Source organism: Ambystoma mexicanum, chromosome 4p (assembly GCF_040938575.1).
Source record: "Ambystoma mexicanum isolate Mex_15411 chromosome 4p, UKY_AmexF1_1, whole genome shotgun sequence".
NCBI lineage: Eukaryota > Metazoa > Chordata > Amphibia > Caudata > Ambystomatidae > Ambystoma > Ambystoma mexicanum.
This window is the reverse complement of record NC_090927.1, coordinates 918,325,702-918,345,356: the sequence shown is the minus strand read 5'-3', so window position 1 is coordinate 918,345,356 and position 19,655 is coordinate 918,325,702.

The following is a 19,655-nucleotide window of genomic DNA, read 5'->3' as shown; positions in this document are numbered from 1 at the left end:
GCCCCAATAAAGACAATCTACACTTCTTCTCTGATCTAGAGATACGTTTTTAAAATATGTAGATACTCAAATGGCTAGGTGTTTTAAAAAATATCTTGAATATACCTAAAGCTAGATCAGGTGATAAACCAAGAGACCTTTCTTTAGCCGCTCAGGAAATACATAAATGTATGTACTTTTTTGATCCGATAGATCTATGGCATACGATTAATCGTGAAACATTAGACCTTTCTTATTACTCCTCTGTTCATGAAAAGTATTCACAGATTGATTTTTATACGTACAACCACTTTTATGCTACATGCTACATTAAGCTGTGTATTACTACCTGGGACATGCTCTGACCACTCACCCATAAAGTGGTCTTTTAGACTCTATAACCCGACCCGTCTTACCTACCTACCCATGGTGATTTAAAGCCATTGCCCTTCTAGATGTGGCTTTTAAGGTGGAATTAAACTCACCCATTACTACCTTTTTGGATAATAGTACTGGATTGTTTCCACTTTACACTACACTATGGGACACATTTAAAATATACTCCAGAGGTATTTGTCTTGGAATCAAAGGGGGTATACTAAGAACTGTTAGGTGGGTGCTAACGACCCTGGAGACTAATATAAAGAACCTGGAGGTTGAATTGGAACAAACACACAAGGCTTTATACCTCCCATGGAAGACTGAGCTAGGCATGTTTAAAACTACAGCAGATAGATCAAATTTCTCTGTACACCTATGCAAGCATGTAAATACGGTGAGAGTGATAAGTCAGGTTGTACTCTAGTGTGGTTAATTTGAGGGAAAAGAAATGCCACTGAAATAAAAACTCTTCGAGGTGCCCCAGGTAACCTATCCACATCCACCAAAGACATGCTGGAGATAGTCCACCAATATTATGTCAATCTATATAAGAAAAGAGACAAAAAATGCCCTAACGAGAGCTCCCACTATCTGAAAGATTGCTAGGTCCGGAGGTCATAGAGTTGATCAACTCGCCAATAAGTATTACCAAATCTCTTGAGGCAATACATGCAAAACACCCTGGAACTGACAGCTTAACCACTGAATTCTACAATTAATTTGCACCAACACTGGCCCCATATCTCCTGAAAGTTTGGTCATCTACCCCCATCCATTAACTTAACAAAGCCTGTATGAGTGTAATTTTAAAGCCCAATAAAGACCCATAGAAACACACTTCTTACAGGACGATCCTAATGTTAAACAAAAATAAATGCACAATTCATAGCTTACCGCTTGCGGAAATCCTTAGCACCCATGATCCACTTGGACCAATCAGGGCTCCTTCCTATTAGATCAACTGTATCTGCATAGATTATTTGCGATATTACCCCAAATTGACTGCAAAACTCGGACTACAACAGTGTTTTTACTTGCTGAAAAAGCTTTTTGAGTCTTTATTGTGGCAATTCCTGTTTGAGGTACTTAACAAGATGGGCATATCTGGACACTTTATAAGCTCTATATGCTTATTGTATGCTAATCCAACTTTAAGTATTTGTGCTATGGGCAGAAGTTTCTCCATTTTTCAACTACACAGGGGAACATGACCGGGATGTCCCCGGTCACCACTCCTTTTCGTGATTGCCATTGAGCCTCTGGCCATTAGAGTTAGACAATTTCACTCTGATAGGGGCTTATCAGTAGACAGCAGAATATAAATCATCTCTCTTTATGCAGGGAATAGCTTGCTCTATATGAAAGACCCCAAGAGCACCTTAAATCCACTTACCCAAGAAATGAAGAAAATTAGAAGCTACCCGGGACTATATATCAACTGGTCAAAATTCATACTCTTTCTACTAAGCAAAGCAACTACTAGACTAAATTATATAGGGGAATATGAATGGGAACCGGAATCTGTAAAATATTTAGGGATACTGATATGTAAAGACTATTCCAAGCTACTCATAGATCTAGACCGCTCGGCCACTTCAAGCAATGGGGATGTTCCGGGGCCATGTTGGTTCCTGAATTGTGTCCATGTCTGGCGGCCATCTTGGTGGTGGTCAAGTGATACATTGGCCATGAGGTGCCTGCACCAGCCAGCAACCAGGGAAAACCAGTCCTCCCCCCACTTCCTATGCCTGTGGTTACACGTTGTGTCTCAAGGGGTCATGACAGCACACCTCTCCAAGGCCCCCCCCCAAGGAAAGCAATGCCTGGCCCGGTCATCCTGGGTAATTACAATGGTAACAAACCACTAAACATGCTGCATGCACACTGGAAGCCGGTTCCCAATTCCTTTCCAATACACTATACTCTTTCCAGTCAATCAAGTAATACAGCTTTTTCCTCACTACTATAGAATCCAGAATATCTCGGACCTCATACTCGGGTCCCCCCGCATGAGTTGACACTGGGCGTGCCGTAGTTGCAGTTGTGGAATCTCGGGTACCAGGCTGGACAGGTTTTAGCATTGACAAATGAAAAACTGGATGTACCCGTAAAGTAGGGGGTCATTCTAGTTTAACGGCTACTGAATTGATTGTGGATGTGATAGGATAAGGGCAAATGTATTTTGGATGAATCCTTTTGGGGCCCTTCATCTGGGTGTGTTAAGTGGCCAACCAAACCTTGTGTCCTACTTGGTATGTTGGGGCATTGGCTCTCTTTTTGTCTACAAACCTTTTGCAAGTACCCTTTGTGTTCTGTAGTGTTATGCTGGCTTGTTTCAGGGTCTCTCAGATGTTGGCGTGCAAAGAAGAAATGGCAGGCATCTCCAAGGATGTGCGTGGATCGTAAGCAGAGGTACATGGTACCTTGCAGGATGAAGAAGGGTGAGAACCAGTGGAACTGTGAACAGTATTGTTGTATGCATATTCTGCCACACAGAGGAGGTCCACCCAACTCTTGTCAATTTGCGTGAACATACAATGCAGATATTGTTCCAGGGTTTGATTGGTTCTTTCGGTCTGGCCATCAGTTAGTGGATGATGGCTGGTCGACAAGCGTATGTCAATTTGAGCGAGGGCACAGCAGTTCATCCAAAACGAGGGATCAATTGACTCCCTCGATCTGAGATGATAACAAGGGAAGCCATGTAGCCTGACTATATGTGCTAAAAGAAACTTGAGATAATGTTCCAGCATTAGGCAATCCCTTTAGGGTGATGAAATGTGCCATTTCAGTCATTATATCAACCACCACTTAAATAGTGTTGTAACCTTTGCATGGAGGAGAGTCTGTAATGAAATTCTAGCATATAGTACACCATGAGGCCGGTGGTTAATGGCAATGGGTGAAGTAGACCTTGTGGCTTAGTTCTTGGTGTTTCATTTTGTGCACAGATATCACAGGTCTTAACATACTGTGCCACATCCTTCCGCCACATTTGCCACCAGTAGAACTGCCGGATCTTTGTAAAAGTCTTTGGCCCTCATTACGAGCATGGCGGTCTGGGATGTATGGTACTGGTAAGCATGCCAGTACCGTACGTCCCGGACCGCCATACTACGGGCTCTGCTCGTAGGAACCGTTTCACCTGCCAGGTTTTTGCTGGCAGGTGTAACGGCACCCGCGAGCAGAGCATGTCGGATGCACCGGCGCATGCCGGTGCATCTGACGTCCCCATCCCCATTCAGCCATATGGGGCAGAATGGGGATGAGGAGGCCCTTGATTCCGGAACCCAAAAATAGGCAAGTACCGGGTCCGCCTAACTCGGCATGACCCGGTTCTTGCCCATTTGCGGGTGCTGGAACAAATGCAACTCCGGCAGCAGCCGTGCCATTTTTAACGGCACGGCTACCGCCAGAGTTGTAATGAGGGCCTTTGTGACACCAGGATGGCCCGCAGTCAAAGTATCATGATACGCATGCAAGACCTTGTTTTGCATGACGGTGTCTGGCAAGAACAAATTATCCTTGTAGTATGGGAGTACTTTGCATTCAGCCCGCTGGTCAGGGTCGAGAGAAACCTATGTTTGTATTTGGTCGGTTGTCATTTCTTGTTTGATTGCCTCCTGCAAGGAATCCAAGTCAGAGGGAACCGTGTTCGCAGCTCCTAACAGTTAATCTCCGGGAATGATGGCGACTGGCATGGGGGCAGCATAGATGTCCTCCCCTTCTTTAACCCAACCTATATGAGAGAGGGCATTGGCTTTTCCATTCGGTATTCCGGGCCGGTACGTCACCGTGAAATAGTACTCAGTAAAGAACTGTGTCCATCGTAATTGTCAGGGAGACTGAGCCTTTGCCGTCTGGAGGTATTGTAGGTTATGATGATCTGTAATTACTGTGATAGGATGACGGGCCCCGAAAAGGTGATGTCGCCACTCCTTGAAGGTTGCTTTGATAGCAAGTAATTCCTTGTCTGTTACTGTATAGTGTACTTCAGCAGGTGTACGTTTCTTTGACCAGAATGCTACTGGATGCAATTGGGTGGTGTCAGGATCACGTTGGGACAACACTGCACCTATAGCAACACTTGAAGCATCAGTTTCAACCAAGTAGGGGAGTCCTGGATCCAGATGATGCAACACTGGGGAAGTGGTGAACTGGTATTTGAGTTGATTAAAGGTGCCTTTCAGCATTGGCTGTCTAGATGAATGGTTTATTCTTGCAGAACAATGAGGTGATAGGGTGCACTATATTGGAGAAGTCGGAAATTAAACACTGATAATAATTGCCAAACCCAAGGAAACTCTGAACTGCCTTCACAGAGGTAGGTGATGGCCACTGAAGGACTGCCTCTACTTTACGGTTGTCCATATGTATCCCTTAGGGAGTTAAGATGAAGACCAGAAACTCAACTTCGGGGATGTGGAAAGCACACTTCTCCAACTTACCATAGAGTCTATGTTGACATAGTTTTTCAAGAACTGCCCTCACATGTTGTACATGGTCCTCTATAGTAGCAAAGTAGTTCAGGATGTCATCAATGTAGACCATGGCACAGACTTCCAAATGTTCTCTCAAGACGTTGTTCCTGAAGAATCGGAATGCTGCCGGGGCGTTACACAATCCGAAAGGTATGACAGAGTACTCAAAGAGTCCAAATTTAGTGCGGAATGCCATTGTAATGCTCACCTGATTCCCGCAGAGGCGCCGGTCTTGACTGGGTGAATGCCGTATCTTCAAAGGTGATGTGTAACACACGGTTGGCTCTTTGGGCTGGACCTCTGTGCACTGTATGTCTGACTCGAAGAGTAAGATGTCTGCAGATAGAAAATATGGGATTAATGAACTGGGGTTATTGGGTGCCTCTCTCCTCTTCCCTTTCTCTTCTCCTGTAGAACCCCAAAGGTTAACGCCCTCACCTTAGGTAAGTGAACGCCGAGCTCTCCATCTGCCTCGGGGCAGGGTGCCGTAACCAGTTTCTTCACTGGATAAGGGTGCAGGCCTCTTGACCTCAGAGGACTGCTGTCCGTCGTTAACTGCACGAACGGTAAGTTCTGGGCACTTCAAATGTCTTAAAAGTCTTTTGTAATGATATCTCTTGTTTTGCAGGGTTCCGGCGATGGCGGATGGCAGGCTGATGAGAGTTGAGGATCGAACCCGCGTGAGGAATAGAAGCGCCTGGAAGCATGTAAGTAAGCGCTTGTAGCCTGCTTCACGATGCGCACTAACTGTCCCTTTTATCTTGCAGGTACCAGTTCGGAGCTTTAGAGAAGCTGAAGGGTGCTGGAATACCCACTGGATTCGGCGTGGGAAGGAGTAATGGCACGTGAGTAATAAAGTTGCCCAATGTCTTTAAACGCACCTTCTTTTGTCTTTCAGATGCGGGATGCAGCGCCGAAGGCCTCCGGAGCGTGCGAAGAGCTGGTAAGCTTTTGTCTTTCAGATGCCGGAATGCAGTGCGAAGACCTCCGGAGCATGCGAAGAGTAGGTAAGCCTTTGTCTTTCAGATGCCGGAATGAAGCGCGAGGCGTTGGTGACAGCCGATGGACCAGGTAAGAGATGCGCTGCCACTGAAGACCGTAGTGCTAACCTGTTCTTTCTTTGTCTTTACAGGTGCTGCTGAAGACTGGATTCCAGGATGGTAAGCCTTTGTTCCCTTAGGCCCAGGATCAGAAGCAGAAGACACGATGAGCGTTCTGCTGCAGAGAATGCAGAATAACACAAAGCAAGATTCATCCATCGGGTGTGGTTTAAATAGCCTCCTGTAGTGCTTAGGTGTCTCCTTCCACAGCCACGCCTAGGTAAGAAAAGAGTTCCTGCTTTCCAGAAGAGTTCCAGTGTTCTGAACCTAGGGAGTGGCTCCTGCCCCACCCAACAGGAAAAGTAGTCCCAAACAGAAGAGGATCAGGGGTTCAACTGGCAGGTAAGTAAGCAGCATGGTCTGCTGCAGGTAAGTCCACCCAAGCATTATGAGCCCGGCGCTTCCAGCGCTGGGACTGGGCATCTTTATGAGCCTGGTGCCACTGGCGCCAGGACAGGGTCCAAAAGGTCCCAATTGGGACTGGCTGGCACTCGGAACCGGGGTTATGGGTCTGCTTCCAAGGGAGTCGGGCAAGTCCTGATCTTTTGGAAGCAGAGATCATGACAGCCATCTTCCACTCATCACCAGCCTTCACTCGCACCAAGTGGTATGCTCCCCGCAGGTCCAGTTTGATGTAAATGTTTGCATTCTTCACCTGGTCCAGGAGTGGTAGCGGATATCGTTTTTTTATTATAATCTTGTTAAGTGCTCTGAGGTCAATACAGGTTTGAAGGTCCCCCTCCTTCTTGGGGACAAAGAAAAGGGGCAAGGCTGCAGGTGACTTTGAGGGTTGAATGAATGTATTTACTAGGTACTGATCATGGTAGGTACGGAGGTGTTGATTTTCTTTCTCTGCCAGCGCATAGATACAACTGCAGGATACCTTGTAGTCGATCTGGCAGTCGATCTGGCAGTCGTAGGGTTAGTGTGGGGGCAGGGTATTGGCCTGCTCTTTTTGGAACACATCCTGGTAAGCCTCATACTCAGGTGGTAGCCACTCCATGATAACAAATACTGGGCCATGGTTATTGTTCTGTGTCACTGTAACTGGTGAGTGGGCGACAGCAGAGGTATCCGGATAGCAAGTCTGAAGGTAGTCAGCAGAGGAAGCGAGGGTTTGTGTCCGCTAATCAATGATTGGGTTGTGGCACTCCAACCACGGCATTCCCAAGATGAGCTGGAACTGGGGTGCGTTGATCAAATCAAATACAATACTTTCCCAGTGGCCATCGCGACAGAGCAGCATGACCTCCTTGGTACATTGGGTCACTGTCCCTGAAGATAATTGTGGTCCGTCGATGGAGACAACGTTGTCCATTTTCTCTCTGTATCGTATGGGAAAGCCAACCCGCTGGGCCATAGTGACGTCCTTGTAATTCCCCACAGCTCTACAACCTGCAGGCATTTTCTGGGGTTGTTTGGAACAGAGGAGTATCACAGTTATAGTGAGATGTGAGACCGTTGGTGCCTTCTCCTTACTCGACAAGCTGACCTCTATTCTTGCTATCTTGGTAGTTTTCCGAGAGCTTGACTGGGGCCATTGTGTCAATTCCCCCAAAGGTTTTCTGGGTAGCTTGCTTGGGCAGTCCAGGGGTGGACTGGCCTCTAGGGAACTCTGGAGATTTACCGGTGGGCCTCTGCACCCTGGGCCTCTTTTTATGGTATTTTCAAATGTTCTCTTAGGAAAAGCATTGGGTTTACTGAAAATGTGTCATATGGGGCCACTTTGAACATTATTTCCAGGGCCTCTGTTGGTCACCAGTAATTATTTCCAGGGCCTCTTTTAGTTCCCAGTCCACCCCTGGGGCAGTCTCTCAGGAAATGTCCAGATTTGCCACAATGCAAGCACAATTGTTGTTGCCTTCGTCTCTCTCGTTCCTCCTTAGTCAACGGCCCTCTGACACTCCTTAGTTGCATGGGCTCTGGGGATTAGCCACAGGATGTGGACCGTTGTCTTTTGGCCATATGTACAGAGGGTGTCCTTCTGAACTGGACCAATCAGTTCTTCGTTGCTGCAAATGGTAGTCCAATTGAAGAACTAGGCAATGTATTTGCAACAGCGCCCTGGAGGATTGACTACTTGCGTCAGGACATCTTTGAGTTCACTGCGCAGGCCTCGGTAAAACAGTGTGGTTCTTTTCTCTTCTGGCCAGTTGGTTTCAGCCACAAAATGATTGAAAGTGGTGATGTACACCAGCAGGTCTTGTGAACCTTGCCGAAGGGACAGCAGTTCACTCTCAAGGGCCTGTCCCCGTGTTCTGTGTGCAAAGAGCATATCTAATTCTCGTTGGAATTCCGGAAAGTTATGCAAGATTAGATCACCCCGATTCACCAATGGGACTGACCAGTTGGCTGTATGCCCACCTAAATATGATAATACAAAAGCGACCTTGGTTTGATAGGTCGGGAATGCCCCTGGCCTGCACAAAAATGGAGGCACTGGTTCATAAATACTGCATACTTGTGCGAATCCCCAAGGAAGCATTCGGGTGAGGACAGTGGGACTGTGGAGAGAGTAGTTACCTGCATATGTGTTGGTGGCAGTGCAGCGCGGTCAGGTGGCCCTGGCAAGGGTATCTGACCTGCCTGTATCCTAGTGAGATGTTTCGCTAATTCCTCGGTACGTTCGCGGTTCACTACTAACTCCTTTTGCATGGCATTGGTCTCGGAGCGGGTGGCCTGAACCTCCAGCCAAAGCTCCCCAAGAATGGCTGCTAACTGGTCCACCTCAGACGCCATGACGCTTAGGCAGAGGTCACTGTACATGGGCTTCACGTTCTGTAATGCTTACCTGATGCCCTGCGGGAGCGTCCAGCCTTCTGATGTCCAGTGGGTGCTCCAAATCACTCCTTCCCCAACAGCTACACAGTAGGCAAAAATAGTGCGGTGGGGAGTGGTTGGATGAGACTCCCTCAGTGTTTGGTAAGTCTCAGAACTGGTGTTGCAAGGCCAAGATGTGGCTATGATGTGGGATCTAGGGGAAAGATAACGGGTAATTACTGAATGCACTGCCCTTTATTTACACCTCCTCCCCTCACACCTACTTCGCCTGGGTGCGCTGGCAGACTCGCTCACCTCTTGCTTTATTGAATGCACCCAAGTGTGCCGGATGATGCACCATGCAAGTTCCTATAATGGAGATGAGCAGCCCAGACCTGCTGCGACTTGCATGGTGCTGTGGCAAGATGCCTTCCTTGTCTCACTTCTTCTCTTGCTCTTTAAAGTCTCTAGTCTCTCTTCTTCTCTTGCTCTGCATCGCTTCTTTCACTCTCTCTCAATGTCTCTACTCATGCACAGTGCCGATGCTGCTTTCAGGACCCTTTGATGTCTGCTTCTTCATTACATGCTGGTTCTAATCTTCTTTGTCTTTCCCTTGCTCGTAGGTGGACTTACTTGCACTTGCTGAAATGCCGACTGCCACAGAGGGACGAGGGACTGGGCCCGGAGAGTGGGAGTTTATCATGTAAGTACGATGGAAATAGGGGAAGCGCAATGTTCCCTGTGCTGCCCGACCTCACCAGATTGTTGTTCTTCTGCAGGATATGGCGGCAGAGCTCGGGGGAGGAGCGTGCCTGAACCAGAGGCTAGATTGGAGGTCCGGTAAGCTTGAAGGACAGGCGGAATGTAATCGTGAAGCTGTGGCTGTAGCTGCAGAACCAACACGAAGCACAGGGTGTGGCCCAGGACGTGGTTTTATAGGCCCAGGTTGCACCCTGTGCATCTAGGCCGCTCGGCCTTTTCAAGCAATGTGGATGTTCAAGGGACATGTTGGTTCCAGGGTTGTGTCTAGGCTACGCCAGCCAGACAACCAGGGAATTCCAGCCCCCCCCCACTTCCAATGCCTGTGGTTACATGTTGTCTCGAGGGGTCATGAAAATGACATCTACATGGGAAAGTGCTACTGGGGAACAAATTGAAGATTCCAGATGGAAAACTATTTGCAACTAAACAAGAAAAGTCTTTACAAGCTGTTGCAATTTAAAGTGCTTCATCAAGTGTACATAACCCCAAATCAAATGAAACATGATTACTCATGTACTGGCGAATCCCCAAAATGTAATATATTCAATGTAAATTGTATTCATTTATTGTGGTTGTGTGCCCTTATGCAGCCACTTTTGATCAATAGTATTATCTAAGGTATCCGTGACGCTTGCAACAGAAATATCACCGAACTCTATGATCTGTCTTCTTCTTGGCACTTACTACTGTCATTACTATTAATACTGTCCAAACGAGGTATTTGCATAAAATGGATTCAAACATCAAAACCTGCCGAAGAGGAATGTATGAGAGATTTAATGTGGAGTTGCAATGTCGAAACCGCTATCTGTGACCTCATTTGGGTCATCTATAGTGCCCAGATTTATGTCACAATTCAGACAATATTTACTTACCTTACAAACTCTGAGCCTACTAGTTCTTGACCTTTCGAGATAAAATCACATCTTCATTGGACGCTTCATTTGTTATTTAATTTGTACTGATATGAAAAAAATATCCATTTTTTTAATGTGCATTTAACAGTGAATCAAGGTGCTCAAGTTGATCGCAAAGAATTTGATGATGATGTGTTTATAAAAAAAAAGAAAACAAGTAGTGCTAATCACTAAGGGCCAGAGTATCTAAAATGTGCACCAGTGCTAAAAATGAGTACATGCTTTGGTAATACAAAATGGAGAAAACCGGTTTTGTCACAATCCATATTATCTAACAAATGTTTGCATGAGGCCAAAAATGAATCAGACTGTTTATTGTCCAAGGTACATAACAAAAAAACAAAAAGGTGTTTACAACATTTCTCTTCATGTTATACAGCAAACATAGTTAATAAAATAACCTGCTTCAAAGTTGCCCTGCTGAAAACATTTTTTAATAATACCTATTGGAGCTAGACCTGTTTCTGTATTATCTAAACAGCAACACTGGTGCTAAACACGTTTGCTCCACTTGTTTCCACAAGTGCAAAGCTTTCATAATCTGACCAAAGGACTCATTACATTCTTAGGGCAGACAGTGACATAGTAGTAGCCAAAAGGAAAACGAAGTAACAAGGCTCTTCATAATACCAGAATGTAATGCAGGGCTTCCTAGGACCCAGAGGACAGACATCACTGTCCAGGTAAGAACCTCTTAGAGTAATGTCCAGAAGAGTTTAAAGTGTTTTAAAGTTCCCCAATGAATACAGGACAACGTCAATAGGCAATCATTGTGTAGTAGTGAATAGACAGGTCTGTGCCAGCTCTTTCTACAGTTGCAGAGATGGTGGCAAATAACCCCAGCGTTCTTCATAGAAGAATCCCTTGAAGAGATCCATGGACAGATCAGATTCCAGCAGCCCTAGGACAAGATGCAGCCCAGCAGGATTTACCCCCAATGGAAGTGAATGGGTAAATGCAGTTTGACGATGCCTGCAGGGATCTTTTACCACTGACCATGCGGACTCCTAAAGGCAAATATCAGAATAACCTACCAACTCAGGGTCCAGAGGTAAGTACTTAAAGCAACGTTTCTGCAAGGGATGGCTCCAATAAGGCAAGAATAAAAACGGTAAATGTAGTCCCCAACAGTCCAAAAGAAGCAGAATCAGTCTTCCTATGTGTGGGAACCATCATCCATAAGGATAAGCAGTGACGGAGGCGGCTCCAGAAGGACAGGAAAACCCCAACCAAGGCAGGTTGCAGTGGTTCAGCATGCAAAGGATGGCGGCACACTAGCAGATATGGTCCCATCATGAGATGACAGTGGAGGCTACCTAGAACGGCCCAGAGGAACAAATGAGGCACAGGGGGATAGCATTGGGAGTCCCAACAACCTTTCATGTGCAGCACCATCCAGCACAAAAGCGGAAGGCTCCGGCAGTAAATGGCAAAAAGCAGCAGCAATATGGTCTGGACAACTGTCTCAAGAGAGAAGACCTGGCCCAAGCAGACAAGGAGGACAAGTGGGAAGATGATGAAGGCCCAAGGAGAATGCCCAGCTGACACCAGTCCACTCCCCAACACCGATAAATGGTTATAGAAACTTCTGTGGGCAAAAAGAGGGTAACGCGAAGCTTATGGGTAAACCATGAACAGATATTCAAGAAAGGTTGCCATTTGAATGGAGACTTCAATTGAAGTCACTTTGACCACAAAAATAGGTTAGAGGTACAAGAAATAAAAGAAGAAAAACCAAAACAATTAGGGGACCCAAAAAGGGACAGCAGAACCCCCAAGAAATTAAATTGTCCCTGTATAGTTGGTAAAAGTAAATATAGTTAGTATTTGAAATACGAGCTGTTTTTTCTCTTTGCCTAATTATGGGTACATGAGGTAAGGAATGCATGCAGTATTGGTAAATACTGTATGAATATGAGTTGTAAACCCATATTTGATGCCTCAAAATTGTAACCTCCACCCAAAAGATCAAGTATAAATAATGTACTCTTCAGCATGTTAAAAAAAGAAAGGTGTACCTTAAAAGAAGGGCTATGCTAATTCATCATCCCTTCAACTTAAAAGACAAACATGTGCAGACATACTCCTTCCCCCTCTAACACAGTGAAATTGTCAGTCCCATATTTTGACACCCTTTGCTGTATGATGCACAGACGGGACCTTGCTGGCTCTTCTGTGTATGTGTGCACATGGGACAGTAGGGTTATGAACCTTTACCGACCATCATATATTTCCCATGCCCCAAACAAGCATGGGATTTAAAACATATATATGTTTTTTTTTTTAAATCACATACAGAATTTTCAGGAATTCTGCAGACAGTATTTCTGGAATGGATCTATATCCGAATGCCGGCAGAATCATGCTGGCAAGTCCTTCATGCCGGCAGCACTCCACCGGCAGGGCTGATTACAAACTTGCCGGTATCCTGGTGGTAAACCTGCCAGGATACTGGCAAAGCATCTATGCCGCCGGATTACGAGTACCATAGGGACGGAGTAAATCCCCATTCATGGAGCCCCATAGGACTCAATGAGTGGATTAGCCGTGATTACCGGCATGGGCAGTGCCGGTGCCGTTAATGAGGGATTTGTTTCCCAGTAGGGCACCTGCCTTACCTCCAGCTCTCAGCTGGACGTAAGCCAAGGTGCCCCAACAGCAAACCCATAGTTGGGTGGTCCACTAAAGTGCCAGTAGGCCTGAATATCACAATTTATTTACCGGACCTCCCAACTTGGAATAAGGCCCACTGCTCTCAGTTTGCCTTCCAATAAAAAGGTGGCAGTTCTCTGCTGCTGGTGTTGTCAAGATGATCCATTGATTCAGATGTCCCCTCACTCCCTCTTTTCCCCAGACACCACTGCACTCTCCTCCAGTCCTACGCCGAGTGCTCCCCTCTTCCGATTCCTGCACCCCCTAAATCACACACATATCTGTTTTGGGTTCCGGAAATTGTTGTCATCCACGCCATGTTTTCTTGGTCAGTATCAACACAGCCTTTCAGCATTTGCAGCGTTCAGCAGATGCTCCCTCCACCATCCTGCGCACCAGTGTGTTTTACTGCCTATGTGTTACTGGTTTACCATGTAACGTGCAGTAAACTCATAATGAGGCGTTAACCCTCGGATTGTCACAGACAGCAAAGGTAAATGCTCAGAATGAGTTTCCCCAATGGGCTGCCCCTTAAACCCTGTTCAAAGATCGAGACAATGGGCCTCATTACAAGTCAGCCGGTCCGGAAAGAACGGTGGTGGTAAATCCACACCACCGTTCTTTCCAGACTGGCTGATTAAGAGTCCTGCAGGTGGGAAGTGCCACTTCCCAATTTCCATGGAGTTCTATGGGACTCCATGGGAATGGGGATTAACAGAATTCCGCCTCCGGAATTACCGGGTCACCGGGGTTGTAATGCCCCGGTGATTCCGGCAATCACGGAGGCAGAATGGTAATATGAGTCCGGCGGTAACCTGACGGAATTTCCGGCACAGTTACCGCCGGACTTGTAATGAGGCCCACAGGGCCTCCTTACGAGTCACTCGGTATGGAAATAGCGGTGGTGGTAAACCCGCCGCCACCGTTGTTTCCATACCGGGTGATCTCGAGTCCTGCAGGCGGAGGTGTGATTCACGCCAGGTCTGACCTGGCGGGTTTAACACCACCCGCCTGCAGGCGGACGTGGAAACACCGGCACCATCACGAGATGGTGCCGGTGTTTCCACTTCCCCATTTCCATTGAGTCCTATAGGACTCAATGGGAATGGGGATTTACCGAATTCCGACTCCAGAATTCCCGGGTCACCGGGGTCGTAATGCCCCAGTAATTCCGGGAATCACAGAGGTCGGAATGGTAATACGAGTCCGGCGGTAACCTGCCGGAATTTGAGGCATGGTTACCGCCGGACTCGTAATGAGGCCCAATTTCTTGTTGCAACTAAACCGCACAAAAGTCTCTGGCACTGTTTTGTTCATTAACTAAAGTCACGGTCTCAACAAAAAAAAAGTCTTGATAGCTCATGCATAATTTCTTATTTCAACTTTAAGTTGCTTCTGAACGAGGCAGATCACACTTCTTACCTCATATGTCAATTCTTCATTTTCAGACATGATTCACAACTTCTTTCGAACAAGTTAACGTAAATATACATGTTCTGTTTTCACTGCTTGTCCCAGATTTACACCACACTCGCTGCACATCACAGGACATGCTGTACCTCAGCTGTTTCTAGTCCTCAGATTGCATTTGCTATGTTCACTAAAAGTTAGCAGCATGTGTCATGTTTTCCCACTAGAACGTGAAGCTCTCCTACCTGGTCTACATAATTTAAAATCCTGGAATGCTCCCTCTTCTCCAAGTTCTTTCTATTGCGTTTTGCCTTGAAAAAATGGGGCAGAAATAGTGAATTAAAATGCTATGCCTACAGCTACATTTTGAACTGAAGTTGATTATGGAGCCTCAACAATGGTCGCAAGTTATGTGGGCCTCCATAGCAGTTGCTATTATCTCCTTTATTAAAACTCCATTAAACTGCATGAGTGCCCTAATGACATAGGATTTTATGAGGGTTCTATTGAATGAGTTGGCACGGGAATGAACATGCAACACAACACAATTGGATTTTAGTGCTCAATCATTTTTTTATTTTTTATTATCAATCTATTGTTTGTTGCTATTACAAAAATGTCTTCTTTGTAAAAATTCCTTCTTTGTAAGTATTCTCTTTTTCAATCACTCATTGGTTTATTCGTTTACATATTGAATACCTAAAAACCTTTTGTCTTCTTAATAGATATTGACAAACCGTAGACACCTCTATGTTCCTTTTCCATTCTGGTGACTCGTTGAGCACAAGAACAAGTCTATGTAAATTGTAAAGAAAAATACCATCAAACTATATTGTTCTATATGTGGATTTCTTTTGTTTTTGTTAAACTATTGTATATTGCCCACAAATCCACAGCAGCAACAAGGGACAACCCTACTTTTTGTTTAATGGATAGGCTACTTGAGGCTTTGGGCTTTGGGGTAGAAAAATAGTAATCATTAGGGAACACCCAACACCAGGGCATACTGTGGGATCCAGGACCAACACCTGTGGAGGGGGTAGAGTCCATTAGGCAACACCGATCATATGGTCCTAGGCTGATTAATAGACAGGTCCATTATTCAGAAAACTTATTGGAACAATTAGTGTCCAAGACGAATATAAAAAAGCCAAAGGGAGGCCACTAGTCTGGGAGTTAGGGCATCAATCCAGAGAGTTGGTGTAGTAGCGGAAAGAGAAGAGAGGAGCAGGGGAGTAGAGGAAGAGAGTAGGTGGTGACTAAGGCATGTTGGCCATGGTATGTGAAAGTTTCAGCTTGCAGGACAAAAGGGATCAAGGATCTTAATATGAACCCTTACACTTTGCTAGGTAAAAAAAGATAGAGACTAGTTTGCTAGGTGTTCCAACTCACGTCCTTGCGGCATCTGAAAAGCCATAAGACCTGAAAAGCTCTTTGCAATATTGGTAGCCTAAGAGCCTGTGGTGGGCTCAGGGTAGCTGCCATTGGCTAGGTGAATATGCACGAAGCATGAAAAGGACCCAGCTGTTTGACGGGAGAACATCTTTCCCAAAGAGACCCTCTACAGAAAATGGTCTTGAACAGCTAAGAATTTAAGTAGACCCCTAGCGAAAAATGGTAATGTGGACAGTGTTGCCCTGTGTCACACAGCTAGTGAGACATAGATTACTGCTCATCATTGAATCATCTGACAAAGCCAAAAAAAGTGTTTTGGGGCACTATAAACGGTTTGGTCATTTTGACCGAATCTAATGGTTCGCATGAACCATTAGATCTAAAAATGCTACCACCAAAGGTCGAACACCAAAAGTTTGAACCTTTGGTGGTAGCATTGTAAAAAAAAACCGGGGGCTGCGGGGGTGTCCCCCGCATCGCCCCGCTCACTATACTTCATAGTATAGTGAGCGGGGGTTGCAGGGGACACCCACGTAGCCTTCCGTTTAGAAAAAAAAAGCAAAAAAGAAACGGGTTGCGGGGGTGTCCCCCGCATCGCCCCACTCACTATACTTTGCCGTATAGTGAGCGGGGGATGCAGGGGACAACCCACAGCCTTCCATGAAAAGAAAAGAAAAGAAAAGAAAAGAAAAGAAAGGGAAAGAAAAGAAAAGGACCCTGCGGCGCCAGTTCCCGATCACGGAAGTGAAAGGAAACTGGCGCTGCAGGAACCCAGCGTGAAGAACAAGGTAAGAGGGGTTTGTTTATGTTGGGGTTGTGGTTGGAGGTGTGCTGAGGGTGTGGGTGGTGGGGTGTTATGGGTGTGTTGTGTGTGCGGGTGTGAGTATGTAAGTGTGTTCGCATGAGAAAGGTGCAATCCTTTGGTAGTTCGCACCCTTCTCATGCAAACGTTCCGGCCGCAGCAAATTCAGCCACGGTCGGGTCATTTAGAATCCTCTAAACATCCTGATATTGTGAGTACACTTATTTATTTATTAACATTAATAAAGCGTGCAGCAGCTCTGAGGCGTCGAGGTGCTGTTACATGACATTGTGCTTAATTTAAAAAAATGGAGCGCAGCAACCAGAGGCATCGAGGCGCTGTTACAAGATACAAACTTAGCTACATGATACATTTATACATATTTACATCAGAGGTAGAGAAGAGGATGGGGGGGAGTGGCAGCGGACAGGAGAGGAGGAGCCGGCTGTGTTAGTTGAAAAGTGTGGTTTTGAGCATTTTCCTGAATGAGGAGAGGGAAGTCTCGGCTCTGAGTGAGTTGGGAAGGGCATTCCAGAGCTTGGGTGCAATATGTGTCAAGTTCTTTTGGGACGTGAGGAGGTATGATAGTTTCCGAGAAGTAAAGCAGGTCTGCAAGGTTTAGGCACTTGTGTGTCAGGGTTAGGGTCTTTAAGGTGCTCCAATCCTTAACGGGCAGCCAGTGGGCAGCTCACCTGGCCTGTGTGATGTGGTCTCGTTTTGGGATGTTTAGAGATGCTCTAAGGGCATGATTTTGTATAACATGGAGTCTTTTCAGATTTTTTGAGGAAGTGCCAGCTAAGAGAACGTTACAATAATCAAGTTTAGCTCCGAAGGTGGCTCTGGCGATTGACAAGCAGTTCTGTTTGGAAAAGAAGGGTTTCACAGCATTTAATAGCTTGGTAGTGTGAGCAGAGGATGAGGAAATGGCACTAACTTGTCTCGTCATTGAAAGAGTGGTGTCTAAGTAGACCCCCAGCGTCTTTACTGAAGGGGAGACAGGGATGATGGAGTTATCTATGGGGAAGTTAGAATATTGATCATTTAGTTTGGATAATGTTTCTTTGGGGCCGATGAGGATGATCTCTGTTTTGTCTCCATTGAGACATAGCCCTTTAGCCACAATCTAGGCTTGGATAGTGGAGTAAATCAAGTGGAGGGCATCAGTGTCTTGGTCATACGTGCCAGGAGAGGCAGGAGTACATGCGTATCGTCGGCGTAATTAGTGTATGCTTTGCCAGGCATGTCTAGTTTATAAAAGAGTGGCTTGGTGAACATGTTGGAAGGAGGGTGAAAGCTGTGCAGGAGCCCTGAGGGACTCCACAGTGGATGGTAGTTGGAGCTGCACTGGCCTGGTTTGAGAAAACCTTCATGGCTCTTCCTTTTAGCAAGGATGTGATCCAAGCGGAGGCCTTTTTGGATAATTGAGCAGCATGAGTGAGGTGTGAGCTGAGAATTTTGTGATCAACAAGATCAAATGCAGCAGAGAGATCCCGAAGTAGGAGGAGAGCTGGCTTACCTTTGTCCATAATTTCTGTGTTGTAATATATGTTATTAGTTGGGTGGAATCCTACAGCAGTAGGATTCCACCCCTGCTATACTCTGTTGTTTACTTACGTGGTGGGGTTCTTAGTTCCACATTTAGCAGTTGGAGATGTAATGGCAGAGTCCTGCTGGGCTCAGGTTGGCTACAATAAAGCTGCTGCTTAACCCACCAAGTGTATGCTCCCATTTCTACACTGGCGACGAGTGTAGCCATCCTGCCCGACTCACGCACCTTTTCTGAACCAGAAGGCCCAGCAGGGAAGAGACCGCTACGGCTGCATCTTGCCGGCGCTGAGCGAACCTTTCTCATCAGCTGTTGCTGCGGGAGGAGGAAGGAAGTGTCCCTGCCCGCGTTGCTGCCACCGCCCTTCCCCAAGGTCCTGTGGGCATCCAGCGAACCGAGCGGCGAAGGAGCGGCCAAAGCCTCGAGGAACTGCTGACGGATCTCCTCTCCACACAGGGCGATCCGATCCCTGCGCCGCCGCTTTTCAAGGCATCCTGTGGGCGGCGGGCTCCTTCCGGCACTACGCAGAGGCCTGTGCTCCCCGATCTGGGTCGAGCGCGACGCCACCTCCGCTGACTTCGAGGGAGGTTTTCCGATGTCGCGCCCGTGTGCACATCAGGTGAGGGGCTGCGCGCGGGGGGTTGCCCCCTTGGACAGTCTACCAACCTCTGCAGCTTTCCCCTGTCCCCACCAGCGAAGTCTTGAGGCGACTGGATCTCTGCGTGCGGCAGGGAGAAGAAGGGGAGGAGTCTGAAACTGTAGCCCCTCCTTCCCCTTGTGCCGTGGTCCCGGCCTGCAGGAAGCAGGAAAGAACTAGGGGGAGGGATGCTCCTCCCTTCTCCAGTCGAACGGACCCTCCCAGGCTAACCCGTTATTAGTTAACCCTTTCAAGGGTCGCAGTCCCTCGATGGGGAGTAATCTGCAGAGTTTCTTTGACGGCACAGCCAGTTAAGATTGCAACAAGCATAGTAGTGGCACGGGGACTAAACCCTTGGTTAGTTAACTCTTCCAAGGGTCGCAATCCCTTAAAAGGGAACAATCTGTGGAATTGCAGAGGCGGTGCTGCCAGTTAAGACTGTCACGGATATAATAGTGGAAATCCGAGTTTTCCTTTCTTCGCTGCACATCACAAGTTGGGGAGTTTCTTGCACCACACTGTGTGCAGACTAAGGTTGTGAGGACTTGGAGGTCGTTAGGTTCATTGTGTGTTACAGATGCCCTATCTGAACCATGCAACACAGCAATGCATGCCCACCTCCTGCCTTCCGTCCCAATCCAGGCGAACCTGCCATAGCGTGAGACCTATGGGTGGACACATTCAAAGTGTATCTCAGGGCTGCAGGCGGGGGCAGACTCACAGATGATGACAGCCTGGGTACTGAGGGGCTCAGGGTCTTCAGACATCTTCCTGGTCCCAATCTGTGTGCACCCCGTACTGATGGTGGAGATGGGGGGGATGCAGCTGCTCAA